Genomic DNA, 14,172 nt, shown 5'->3' on the forward strand with positions numbered 1-14,172 from the left:
TTGGGTGATCATCACTAACTAAACCTCAGATTCTTAATCAATAAAATGAGGGCAATAATGTTAGTTTTGCTTATCTAAGAGTATTGTGAAAATCAAATTAGTCTAGTTTAAATTACATTTAAACGTATTTATTGATCATCTACTGTTTGTAAGCTTTGTGCTAGGTACAACAGAAAATATAAAGATGAACAAGACAAAAGTCTCTCTACGGAAGACTAAAACAAACACAAAACACAAGACGGTAAAACAAAAATACAAGATGGGATAATATAAGTGTCTCTTAGGAGACAAAGTCCTTAAGCATTCAAAGGTCCTGGAGGATAAATTCAAGAATGATTTTGTAAAAGAGGAATCATTACAGGGAAGGCACCAATAGATGGAGGATGGAGGATAAAGGGAAAGTAATTCATCCATTCAGCTACTCATCCATATATCCATCCATTGCACATTTTCAGGGGGTTCTCTTCTGTGACATATCACACAGATAAAAAAAATACTCTGCCCTTGTGTAGCAGTCTCTAGCAAAAAGCTTATCCAGAGTGTTAAATGGAAAATGATTAACTTAGTATTGAACAAACTAAGACAAGGGATATAAATTGCATAAAATCTAAAGTAGAAAAAGCGTAAGATGAATGCAGTAGCTAAATACAATGTCAAAAGGTAGGGATTGCCTATATTACTACAAGATTTCTTCTATTTGGGGAGTTAAGGGGGTTTCAATTACATTTGGGGAGCAGAGATGAGATCTGAGAGAAAATATTTATATGGTTGGTGAACAATCCGAACTAAAGGATATTTATTTGCACATACATTCCATTCATTTGGGTTCTTTTCTCTTGGTCATCCCTCATACATCCTGCCCAGAGTTCTAAAACATGGAGCACCGGTGAAACTCCAGGCAAAACTGTAGATATCTGGGTCCCACAGGTCAGCCCCCTCTCAGTTGTTTACTGTCTATAACCATCAATGTAGACTTTCTTCTTCTTCTTTTTTTTTGGTGGTGGATCTAGATGTTTTTTCTCTCTCTCCCTTCACTGTACATCCATAATGACTGGTCCTCCTTTCATGAGGAAGATAGAGTTTATGAAGAAAACTATGGAGGCAACAAATATTTTAGAGCATGGTTATGAGAGAGGAAGAAAGGCAGAGGCAGAGACGGAGCAAAGAGGTGAGAAGAGGAGAGGAAGAGAGAAGAGGAAGGGGAGAAATATAAGAGGGGAAGGACGTAGGTTGGTTGAATTGACTGGCTTTTATGTACAGAACTGCTGTGTAATGTGAAGTGAGAGCTAACTATTGCTATTTCTGTTCCTAGAATGAAAAAAGTAGAAATTACTTTTGCAATTGGAGGACATAAAATTTTAATATTTTAAAGTCAGGAAAGAGGTATTCACCATTGTAACCTAGGAATTCAGAAAAAAAAAAAAGACCCGTTCCTTCCTGATTCCAGAGCCTGTGTAAGCATCCTCCTTTCTATAACTTATAGAAATGACAGTTCTACCTCTTCGTTAAGCCAATTATACATTCTCCCCTTAGATAAAGAGGGGAATTTACCCCCATCCCAAACCTCATCGGATATCAAGAGGAGTTAATCATCTGTTCTACACATACCCTTCACCTATCCTGCCCCTCTCCTAATATTCTTATTTGAGTGCACCCATTTGGTCTCCCATGACAGGAACATTAAAGTTGTCTTTGAATTCTAACACACCTACATCCCTGCTAACTCAGAATCCTTAATGAAGCCTTTTCAAACTACAGCCTAATTATGGCACCCTATAAAAACGCCTGTGGCACTGCTCTAGGGGCTCAGGAATTCTGACTGTTTCCTCCTACTGTCAGGCTCATGTTCTGGTCTGAATGTATCCCAGTGTGTTTTGTTGCCATACACTTGGATTTTGCATTGGCCAGCTGGTGTCTTCAGAATAGTATATCAGTCCCGTGTACTGCCTGGCATTTTGTTTCATTTTAAACTATGGTTGTGTTTATTAAATAGACCTGGGATCCTGAATATGAACTCCAGTTCTTCCCCTACACTGACACTCAACCCTGGTGTGATAATCTCTTGCCCACCCAGTTCTTTTTACCCTTTGTTCGACCTCTGGTGTTTTCTTAAGAGACAGAGGGCATGGTAATGAAATGAATGCTGGAGTTGGAATCAGCAAAGTTTTAACTCTCATTTCTACTTTTTCCTAAACATGGAAATTCACTTAAACCTTTTGAACTTTGTTTTTGTCACCTGTTAGGCATATGTGGTGGATATATAGGGACTGCAGCTGGGGCCACCAGTCAACTATGCTCCCCTCAGCAGCGGATCTGAGTGTGATATGTTTTCACAGATGCCACACACTCCAATCAGGCATTGATTGGTAGCTACTCCTCCTCTGAAACTGCTTCTGTTGAGATCTCTTGTTGCAATCACTACTTTCATCTTTCCAAATCCCTTGGCAGTCTTCATATCCAGTCTTCATATTCAACTTTTCGGCACCACTCTACACAGCTGATTATCTTTCCAAAATACTTCCTTCATTTGACTTACAAAAAGCCACAGCTCCTAGTTTCACTGATACACTAGAAGTCTTTCCTAATTCACTCCTTGTTGAAATGCCCTAGGACTTAGTTCTCAGCTTCATCTCTATCTACACTCCCTCCTTTGATAATCTCTTCCAGACCTTAGTTTTAAATACCATCTATATGGTGATGTCTCCTAATTTTAAATCTCCAGTCAAAATTTGTCCCTGAGCTCCAGACTGAAGATTCATCTATGTACTAGACAACTACTTGAAATCCTCTTGATTGTCTGACAGGGATATCAAGCTTAAATTGTACAAAACACAACAATTGATCTTTCTGTGAGGATAATTATTTGTAGTAGGCAAGATTAGAACAATGAAGACTAAATACAAAGCTACTCTAATAATCCAGGTGAGATACTGGTGAGAGATGATGCCAGCTTGAGCAAGTGGTTCAGATATGATTAGGCTACAAACCTTGGTATTGGGGAATTATCTTGGATTATCAAGGTTGGCACAGTCTAATCACAAATCCTTAAAATCAGAGAACCTATCCCAGAGAGAGAGAGATGAAGGTGAAAGTATGGTCAGAGAGCTGTGCTATTATAGGCTTTGAAGATGAAGGAGGGGGCCATGAACCAAAAAATGCAGGCATCCTCTATAAAAAAAAGATTCACTCTTCCTCTGCTAAGCCCAAATACCGTGCATAAAGTGTCTGGCATCAAGGCAAATGCTAGAGGACAGCTTTCTCCCAGACAGAAAGGCAAGCACAGGCCACTGTCCCTTTTCTGATCCCTCCCCATACAGAGCCAGTAGACAGTAGACAGAGCCAGTAGACAGTTGCAATATCTGAGACTTTATCAACAGGGGCTAATACTGTTTGTCCTGCCCTGAGATCCCCTGAGGCTCTGGCCCATCCAACTTCTTTTCCCAGGCTTCTTTTCCATATGAATGGCTGGTCTTGGTTCATGCTTCACAACTTCCTAAATCCTCTCAAAAAGCAACAGCCACCTTCACTGAGCCCCCAGAACCCACACATCTTGCTAAGTGGCCAGAGGCCCCACACTAGGTGCAGCAAGTCTAGATTTACAACTTGGCTTTGCCTAGGAATCTCCAGGCCTAGCACAAGTAGCAGTCATCTCAGATTGCTGTATGGCTTAGGCAGTGTGGCCCTGCAAAAAACACAGGTGGGAGCTGACCTTGGCCTGCACCACCCAGGAAAACCCAGAGCCTGTGCACCCAGTAGACAGCCACAGACCACGCTGGAGCACCATCACCATGTCCCCACACTGCTGACCTCCACAGAGGGTGGACATTGGTGGTCACAGCCAATCCTTGCAGCTGACTGACTTGGGTAAATCCCTCCCATTGATCTGTCAGCAGCAATCAGGCTCAACTACAAAAGGAGAGTGTACTCAGCCCACATGAAGGGCACACCTTTAGTATCCAGCTTGGGTAATACCATAATCAATAAAATATAATTAAAAAATAAGCATATCCACAATTATATGAAAAAGCAATGGAAATACATCCTCTCCCAGCTTTTAAAAAATGCAGATATGGACATTAAATGAAGTTAAGAATTGTGATTATTTCTGAATATGTGAGACCAGATTTATGTTTAAAATGACACAGATCTTTCTAATACCTTACAGTGGTCAGAAAGGGGATGAGGCCTAGGGATGAGAGGAACACCATTCACTGTATCTCACGCCCACTGGGTAGATTTTTAAGGCAATAATGAATAATAATAATTACTTTTTTAGTAAACAAAATGCAGACATGGACTTAAAGACATTAAATCAAGGTGGAAAACAATACAACTCATAAGAACAGATGAGTACATTTACAACATGAGCACACAAAATAATTTAATCACAAAACCATAGATGGCTACAGGCAAGTAGAATAGAAGACGTGCAATAGTGTTACACACGATACAACATATATTTCATTAATTCCTTACAGTATTTAATCTTTTATCAAATTTTATTTGACCTGGAAGCTACTCTTAGCCAGAAGCTGAGAGGGAAAAGTGTCAAAAGAGAGGCAGACAAGGAATGTATAATGCAGAAACTTGACACACAGAGGCAAAGAAACCATTCCATTAACAAAGTTCCAAGTAACATTTCAGAGAAAGGCTATTTGAGAGTAATGAGAAAGAGTTACTGTGAAAATCCCCAACAGAGGCTGAAATTCCTCTGGCGGTAGCTATGGAAAGGGGATAATATTATAACCACTGCTTTTATGTATGGTAAGCCAAAGTTCACTGAGCAATATCTGCATATTTTCATGGAGGGAGTAATATATGCAAATTCCATGCTTAAAGTCCCCTTGTTTAGAAATCTGGTTTGCTTCATTTTGTCTCCCTAATCTACTTATGTGGAGACCTTTCCTTTTGTTTTAATGTCAAATAGGCTTTAGCATGGACAGGTCTAGTGGGACTTTGCCATTGGTGGAGGCTTAACAGGCCATCAGGAGATTGTAAGTAAATTTCATTAGAAAGCTACAATCTCTACTTCATGAAAGATCATATATATATTTAAATGTAGGGGGTCAGGATATCCTTCCAGTTTGCTAGAGCAATAACCTAGAAATAACCTGCAGGGATTACCTGCAGGTTTCTGATACCCCCTCCATAGTCTACTTCCAGTCATGACCAAGCCATGTACACTGAGAGCCCTGGAGTGCTTGGACAACTGAAGTTTTCCACTCTCAAGCAAACAGTTGAAAAAATTATAGCTAAATATATTTTTGTTTGAACATTGGATTTTATGGAAACAAACTGCATATTATTAATCATTTTTACCAGTTTCTGCTTTTTATAGTCTTGAAATTCTCTTTGTTATAGAATAATACAATATGAGAGAACAGAAGTACTCCTAATTTGGCAGTCTCTAAAAAAAAGAAAGAAAGAAAAAGAAAACTCCTTAAGTTTAATGCAATTAGAAAACATAGGACTTAATGAAGACCTGTGTAAAATGTGAATTTTTGAGTGTTTGCACGTGAATAAGAATAAGAATTATTTCAAATCTTAAAAGCCTTGCTGTAAGGAAGCACTATTCTTCCTTGCTATATTCATGCTTGCTGCAAGGAAGCATGATTTTTAAAAGATCCATTCAGAGTTCAAGATAAATGAATGGACTTTAATATAACAATATGAATGTTCATTTATATGGTTTCAGATTACATATAGTAAATAACATTTAAGAAATTATTAATTGTCAAGTTTTGGCATAATATCAAGGAAGCCTATCCAAGAGACTTCCAGTCAAGATGGCAGCATGTGTAAACACAACTCACCTCCTCTCACAACCACATTAAAATTAAAACTATTATTAATTAAGTATAGAATAACCATCACTCAGGACCATCAGAAATCAAGTTGAATGGAAGCCTGACAACATGGAACAGGTTAGTCCTTCATCCATGTGTGGTGAATAAAAATTTGGGAGGGGCATCTTGGGAGTGGGGAGTGAGGAGTCCAAGCCCCACACCAGTCCCCCAGCCCAGGGTTCCAGTGCCAAGAAGATAAGTCCTCGTATTTTCTGGCTGCAACACCTTCAGGGATTGAGTCAGTAGAAGAAACTGCTAGAACCCCACCAACAGACTTACTTAGACTTACTCCCTCTGGAACTCCAGAACCAGAGTAGCAGCTTGAAAGGCACCGGTGGCATACAGGGAGGATCTGAATAGTCTGGCATGAAGATGATAGCCAGGGGACAGCTTTCTCTCAGACAGAGAGGGGTACAAAGGGCATTGTTTCTTTTCTGTACTGCTCTGCCCTCTACAGAGCCCAGAGAGAGCATATCTGAGGCTCCATCAACCTGGCTAACATTGTTTTCCCTGTGCTGGAGATGCCCTAAGACTCTACTCCATCCAAATTACAGACCCACCCAAGGTGTTAAAGGTAACTTTTCCGTATGTATGACTAGTCTTGGCTCATGCTTCACAACTTCCTAAATCCTCTCAAACAAGCATCAGCTGGCCTCAGTGAGCCCCCAGACCATACACCTCTTACTAAGTGGCCCCAGGCCTGGCACTAGGAGTAGCCAGTTTAGATTCACATAGCTTGGCTTCACATGGGAATCTCCAGGCCCAGCACAAGTAGCAGCTATCTCAGATTGCTTTATAGCTCATACAGAGTGGCCCCAGGCAGAACACAGGTGGGGGCTGACCTTGACCCTGTACAGTGTATCCTCCCTGAAGGACAGAGGTTGGTAGTCATTAGTCACAGCCAGGCCTTGCAACCGACTGGCCTAGGTAAATCCTTCCATTGACCTGCCAACAGCAATCTGGGCTCAACTACAAGAGGAGGGTACACTCTGAGGGTGCACCTCTTGTACCCTTCTTGGGTGATAACAGAGGCTGTGCCACTGGACCTATAAGACACCTACTACATTAGGCCACACTACCAACACATGGAGTCAAAACAGCTCTGCTTAATACATGGAAACAAAAAAGGAGGCTGCCAAAATGAGGACACAAAGAAATATGGCCCAAATGAAAGAATAGTTTAAAACTCCAGAAAAAGAACTAAACAAAATGAAGATAAGCAATCTATTAGATGCAAAGTTCGAAACACTGGTTATTAGGATGCTCAGGGAACTTATTAAGGACCTCAACAGCATAAAATAGATCCAGTTAGAAACAAAGGACACAGTAATTGAAATAAAGGACAATTTTTAAAGATTTTATTTATCTTTAGAGGAGAAGGGAAGGAGAGAAGGAGAGAAATATCAATGTATGGTTGCCTCTCATGTGTCCCCCACTTGGCCTGCAACCCAGGCATGTACCGGGACTGGGAATCCAACTGTGATCCTTTGGTTCGCAGGCCGGCACTCAATCCACTGAGCTACACCAGCCAGGCGAAATAAAGAACAATTTACTGGGAAACAACAGTAGAGTGGATGAGGCTGAGAATCAAATCAGTGATTTGGAGCATAAGTAAGCAAAAAACCCAACCAATCAGAACAACCAGAAAAAAAAAGAATTAAAAAAATGAGGATAGTATAAGCAGCCTCTGGAACAACTCCAAGAGGTCCAACATTTGCATCATAAGGGTGCCAGAAGGAAAGGAAAAATAGCAAGAAATTGGAAATCTATTTGAAAAAAATACTGAAAGAAAACTTCCCTTAATTGGTGAAGGCAATATACAGGGAAGTTCAGGAAGCAGAGAGTCCCAAACAAGATGGATGCACGGAAGCCCACTCCAAGACACGTCATAATTAAAATGTCAAAAGTTAAAGACAAAGAGAGAATCTTAAGAGCAGCAATGGAAAAGCAGTTACCTACAGAGGAATTCCCATAAGACTGTCAGTTGATTTCTCAAAAGAAACCTTGCAGACTAGAAGGGACTGGCAAGAAATATCCAAAGTCATGAAAAGTAGGGATCTACAGCCAAGATTGCTATACCCAGCAAAGCTATCATTTAGAATCAAAGGGCAGATAAAAAGATTCCTAGATTTTAAAAAAGGAAAACAACACTGAAAAAGTTCATCATCACCAAGCCATTATTATATGAAATGTTAAAGGGACTTAAGAAAAAACAGATCAAAACTATGAATAATAAAATGGCAATATATACATATCTATCAACCATAGGGGACCATTCTGCATGGCTGTAGCTCAGCCCCCACTTGGGAAGGCCAGTGGGGAACGAGGTCCAGCACACAGGACCCACACCCATGGATAGGTTCTCCCTTGGGGAATCAGACCTGTACCTAGGCTGCTATGAGACTTGCTTTTGCTAAAACTCCCTCACCCTGGATTGAGGCAGAAAATGTTTACTGCATATCTCTAAAGTAACTTCTTAAGATCTGTGCTAAACCTCCCAAGTGTGAAGTGTAACCAGTTCAACCACTTTCCCCTAGATCTGTAACATCCTTCTCTTTGAAGTAATTAGTAACATTCTTTCCTTTGTTTTCTGTAAAAGATAATCACTTACAGCTAACCTGTGCATAGTAAATGAGGACCATCCTAGATATAATGTACCCAGAAATGCAACAAAAGCATGTCCAGGCAGGGGCTGGGCCCTCTCTCTCACTTATAGAGTGGCCATGATGTCCCCTTTTCTCCACAGGACTTCTGTAGTCCATGTGTATTTGTTCATAGCAGCCACAACACACAGACCCTACTGGCCAGGGTCCACATCAATCAACAACTGAACCTAAAAAACAAACTAATAAAACAAGAACAGAGACAGAATCATGGATACAAAGAGCATTTTGATGGTTGCCAGTTGAGAGGGAGGTGTGGGGGAATGGGTGAAGAGGTGAGGGAATTAAGAAGTACAAATAGGTAGTTACAGAATAGTCATGAGGATGTAAAGTACAATATAGGAAATGGAGTAGCCAAAGAACTTACAAAGAACTTCACAGACATGAACGATGGTGTGGGTCTAAATGGAGTGGAGTTGCTGCGTGTAGGGGGGCAATGGGAGAAAAATTGGAACAACTATGATTATGCTATTGGAATAGCATAATCAATAAAATGTATTCCAAAAGTACAAAGTATACAATAATTTCTTTTTAACTCCTATCCAGCCACCTAGTTCCCCTCCTCAGAGGTAACCAATATTACCAGCATCTTATTCTTCAATGTATATGAACAAATGCATATATAGTTTTTATACAGATGATAACATTCCATCTACTCTGTCCTTTTTCTCTAAAATCTATCTTGGTAATAATTCCAAGAATTTCAATAATTACATACAGGTTTTGCTAATTTATGTTCCTATTGGTAATATATGAAAATACATCTTTTAACACTCTCACTAATGCATTGTTACCAAGCTTTGTGACCTTTTCCAATTTTATGAATTAACCATGATATTTCAGTTTAATTTTAATTTTGAAATTGAATAACTTTTCATATATGTTTTAGAGCTATTTATATTTCCCTTTATGTAAACTGTTCATATCCTTTGCCCATTTATCTTCTGGGTTATTGGCTTAGCTATAGGTTTTTTTGTTTGTTAATTTATTTTTTCTTTTTATTCAATTCTCTTTACTTTAGGCCAAATTGAATCTGGAGCTGACATCTGTAACGATAGAATATATTTAGCTGGTCAAATGAGCCTCTGGCTTGTATCCAGATGAGTGTTTAAAATTCCTTTGGAATATTCAAGTGGTTCGGTGAGGTTACTTTTTGCAGTGTTGCTACTGAAGGAAGAGATATTTATGAGTAGAAAGATGCTTGAACTCTCTGCTAGTTCAGCCACTAAACTTCATCCTGTATCCCGAAAATGATGTCTGATAAATGATTGAGCCCTGCTGAAAGTAAAGACAGGGACGAGCTTTTGAAAATACATGTATTTTCAAATACATGGGAATACAAAATACTGGGAAGGAGGATAGTGGGATACTTTGCCCTTTCTCATAAACCAAAACAATCTCAAAATCTTTGGTAGTAGTACTTTCGCACCCCTAAAACTTTACAATTTTCTCCTTTCCACTCCATTTCCTCACTTTCTGTATCACAATACATTTATTTCCATAAAAGCCACAAAGGTGTTCTTTTTCCCTCACACAAGTGAGTAGTGGTTTATGGTTGTTCTCACAGGGCAGCCTCTGCCCCAGACAACAGCTTTCACACATCAGCGTGTGAGCAGCTCGGGCAGAGCAAGCTGGGAGTTGGCCCTTTCAGAACAGCAATAGCTTTTGGTAATGTATGTATTCAAGGTTTTGTTTATTGCCTGTTATTACAATAAAGTTTTTAAATTTTAAATGTTCTCTAATAACATATTGACATGTATTAGTCCTGACCTTTCTCCTGCTCTCCAGAAAAACATATCCTTATAACTGCTCATGTTATGTAATGCCATCTTTGTTGGAACATTGTTTTTTTTTTTTAACAATGCTCCCAATATCTTTAATAGTTGCAGGGTAATTTAAACTTTTACTTTCTTATTCAGTCACTTCTCATAAGGCATATATTATATCCTAAGAATCCCGAGTCACCAATTCAAAACAACCTATGCATCCCAATGTTCACAGCAGTGTTATTTACAATAGCCAAGTGCTGGAAACAGTGCACAGTGCCCATCAGTAAATGAGTGGATCAAAAAACTGTGGAACATTTCCACAATACAATACTATACAGCAGAAAAAAAGAAGGAACTCTACCCTTCCAGACAGCATGGATGGAACTGGAGAGCATTATGCTAAGTGCAGTAAGCCAGGCAGTGAAAGACAAATACCATGTGATCTCTCCTATAAGTGGAACCTAATCAACAAAACAAAGAAGTGAGCAAAATAGAATCAAAGACGTGGAAATAAAGAACAAACTGACAGTGACCAGAGGGGAGGAGGAGGGGCAATAACAGGGGAAAGAAAGGGAAAGGGCAAGTCAAGGGACATGAATAGAGGACTCAAGGGCATGGACAATGGGGTGGGTTTGACTGTGGGAGTGGGTTGGAGGAAAGGGCAAGGGAGAGCGATGGGGAAAAAGGCAGGACAACTGTAACTGAACAACAATAAAATACGAGAATACAATCACAAACCTTTAGAGTATACATTTTCATGACAATTTACTAATTAAAACAAAATGGCCAAATTAATAAAAAAAGAAACTTTCCTATGTTGTTTAAATTCTCAGAATTGCTATCATATGGTTGCTATGTTTATAGTTTGAAAAATAAGAAGCTTTATAGATTAAAAATTGGTACTTTGATCATGATATGAATTGCAAAAATTTTCCCATTATTTTGTTGCCTTTATACTTTGAATGATAATTTGAATGACACAGATTTCTTGGGTTGCACTTCCTCTCCTTGAGGATTTAAAAGGCATTTCTCCAGCTATCTAGATGTGCACATTGTGGTAAAGTCGTGAAGTGTGGTGTAGATGGCTCATTGTTTTTGCACAATTGTCCAAAGGATTTTTTTTTAATTCAAAGTTCAGCAATTGTATTAAGATGTCTGTATTACCCATTATGTGTCACTTTTTTCTCAGACCTGAAATGCCCCTTCTAGGATCTGTAGTGATGTCCCCTCTTCCATTTCTGATATTGGCAATTTGGGTCCTCTCTCTTTTTTCTTAGTCAGCCTACCAGGCCATATCAGTTTTATTGACTTTTTACAAAGAACCAGCTTTGGGTTTCATTGATTTTTCTCTCTCTTTCTTTTTTTTTTAAAGATTTTATTTATTTATTTATAGAGGGGAAGGAGAGAGGGAGAGAAACATCAATGTATGGTTGCCTTTCGTGCATCCCCCTGCTGGAAACTGGCCTGCAGGGAAGCAGTCTGCAACCCAGGCATGTGCCCCGACTGGGAATCAAACCGCGATCCTTTGATTCGCAGGCCCTCGCTCTATCCACTGAGCTACACCAGCCAGGGCTCTCTCTTTCTTTTTAAGTATTTTAAATACACTGTATGTATATATGGTCTTTTATCTTATAAATGAATTGCTTTGTTAACCGTTTAAATCCATGGCAAAACATTTAGTCAAAATTTTCATCTGTTTCACAGAAATACTGCTTCAGTTGTTCATCTGCATTTGTTTTCTTGTTCCTTTTCTCTTCTTTACTTTTAATAATGAATATAGATCCTAGATGGTTTATTTTTTATTTCTTATGTTGGATGAGTGGACTTTTCCTTGACCAGTTATTCGCAAATGGTTCATATGTTGGAGACAGTGGATCTGTGTCCAAAGTTAGCAGTATCTGTCCCTGCATGGTGTGAGTTCATTAACTGTTAACTATCCAGCCAATAGAGATAGGCAGCTGTAAGATTCACACCATTTGAACTCTTTCTGATTGGAAAGAGTCTCACCAACAGACTGTTTCTTAAAATATGGCTTGTCATGAGTCTTTTTTTAGTTTTGCCGCCCCTTCTTCTCAGAACCAAACTAGTGTATGGATGCTCTTGTCAAGTACCCCACACCCCCTGTCTCTGTTTGGACATAGGATTTTTGCTTTCTGTCTTGGGCATGCTTCTCATCTTGGGGAAGTGCCAGATTTCTCAGGGGTTCGCATCCCTTCCTGCTTCCTCCCACACACTGTTTGATCTTCACAGGTTTTGGCAGCCCTTCTATCTATTTGTGGCTTAGGGTTTCATATGGAATCCTAGTTACATTTCTTTTTTTAATCATTTTTAATTTTTCAATTACAGTTGACATCCTATATTATATTAGTTTCAGGTGTATACCCCAGTGATTATACAGTATGTCACTTTGTAAGTGATCATCCTGATAAATCTCATACTTTACATCCCCATGACTATTCTGTAACTAATAATTTGTACTTAACCTTTCCACCTTTTTCACCAAACCCCCCAAACCCCTTCCCATCTGGCAACCCTCAAAACTTTTTCTGTATCTATGAGTTCATTTCTGTTCTGCTTGTTTATTTATTTTGGTTTTTATATTCAACTGTTAATAGATGTGTATTTATTGCCATTTTATTGTTCATATTTCTCCTCCTCCTCCTCCTCCTCCTTCTTCTTCTTCTAGACACTTTAACAGTTCATGTAATAGTGGTTTGATGGTGATGAAATCCTTTCCTGGGAAACTCCATCTGTCCTTAGATTCTAAATGAGAGCTTTGCTGGGCAGAGTAATCTTGGTTGCAGGTCCCTGCTTTTCATCACTTGGAATATTCCTTGCCAATCCCTTCTGGCCCATGTTTGTTGAGAAATAAGCTGACAATCTTATGGGAGCTCCCTTTTAGGTAACTAACTGCCTTTCTCTGGCTGCTTTTAAGATTCTCTCATCTTTAGCTTCTGGCATTTCAATTATGATGTGCCTTGGTGTGGGCCTCTTTGGGTTCATTTTGTTTGAGACTCTTTGTGCTTCTAGAACTTGTATATCTATTTGCTTCACCAGGTTAGGGTAGTTCTCTGTCACTCTTTTTTCAAATAAGTTTTCAATTTCTTTCTCTTTGTTTTCCTTATGGCACCTTCATGATGTGAATGTTGGCACACTTGAAGTTGTCCCAAAATTCCCTTACACTAACCTTATTTTAAAAATTTTTCTTGTTGTTATGAAAGGGTGTTTTTTTGCTTTCTTATATTTTGATTCTCAGCTTTATCTACTCTACTGTTGATTCCCTGTAAACTATTCTTCATTTCAGTTAGTGTATCCTTCATTTCTTACTGGTTCTTTTTGTGGTTTCCATGTCCTTTTCTATGCTGTTAAAAATCTCCTAAGTTCATCTACTCTTCCCCCTAAGTTTGTTGAGTATCCTTTTATCCAGTGTTTTGAACTCTGCATCTAATTGATTGCTTATCTCCATTTTGTTTAGTTCTTTCTCTGGAGTTTTGTTCTGTTCTTTCATTTGAGACAAGTGTCTTTGTCTCCTCATTTTAGCAGCCTCCCTGTGTTTGTTTCCATGTATTAGGTAGAGATGTTATGTCCCCCAGTCTTGGTAGAGTTGCCTAATGCAGTGGTGTCCTATAGGATCCAGTGGCACAGCATCCCCAATCACCCAAGCTTGGAATTCCAGGTGTGTGCTCCCCCATGTGGGCTGTGTACACCCTCCTGTTATAGTTGATCCTTGATTGCTGTTAGTACCTCAGTGGGAGGGATGTATCTCAGGTAGATTGGGTATGAAGACTGGCTGGTACCACCATGGAGGATCAGCTGTGCAGGGGTCCATCCCAGGGAGCAGGACTTACTTCAGCATGGCTCTGGTGCCTGCTCCTTAAAGGTGTTGCTTGTGGG

Source organism: Artibeus jamaicensis, unplaced genomic scaffold (genome assembly GCF_021234435.1).
Source record: "Artibeus jamaicensis isolate MK-2021 breed Jamaican fruit bat unplaced genomic scaffold, CSHL_Jam_final contig_548, whole genome shotgun sequence".
Taxonomy (NCBI): domain Eukaryota; kingdom Metazoa; phylum Chordata; class Mammalia; order Chiroptera; family Phyllostomidae; genus Artibeus; species Artibeus jamaicensis.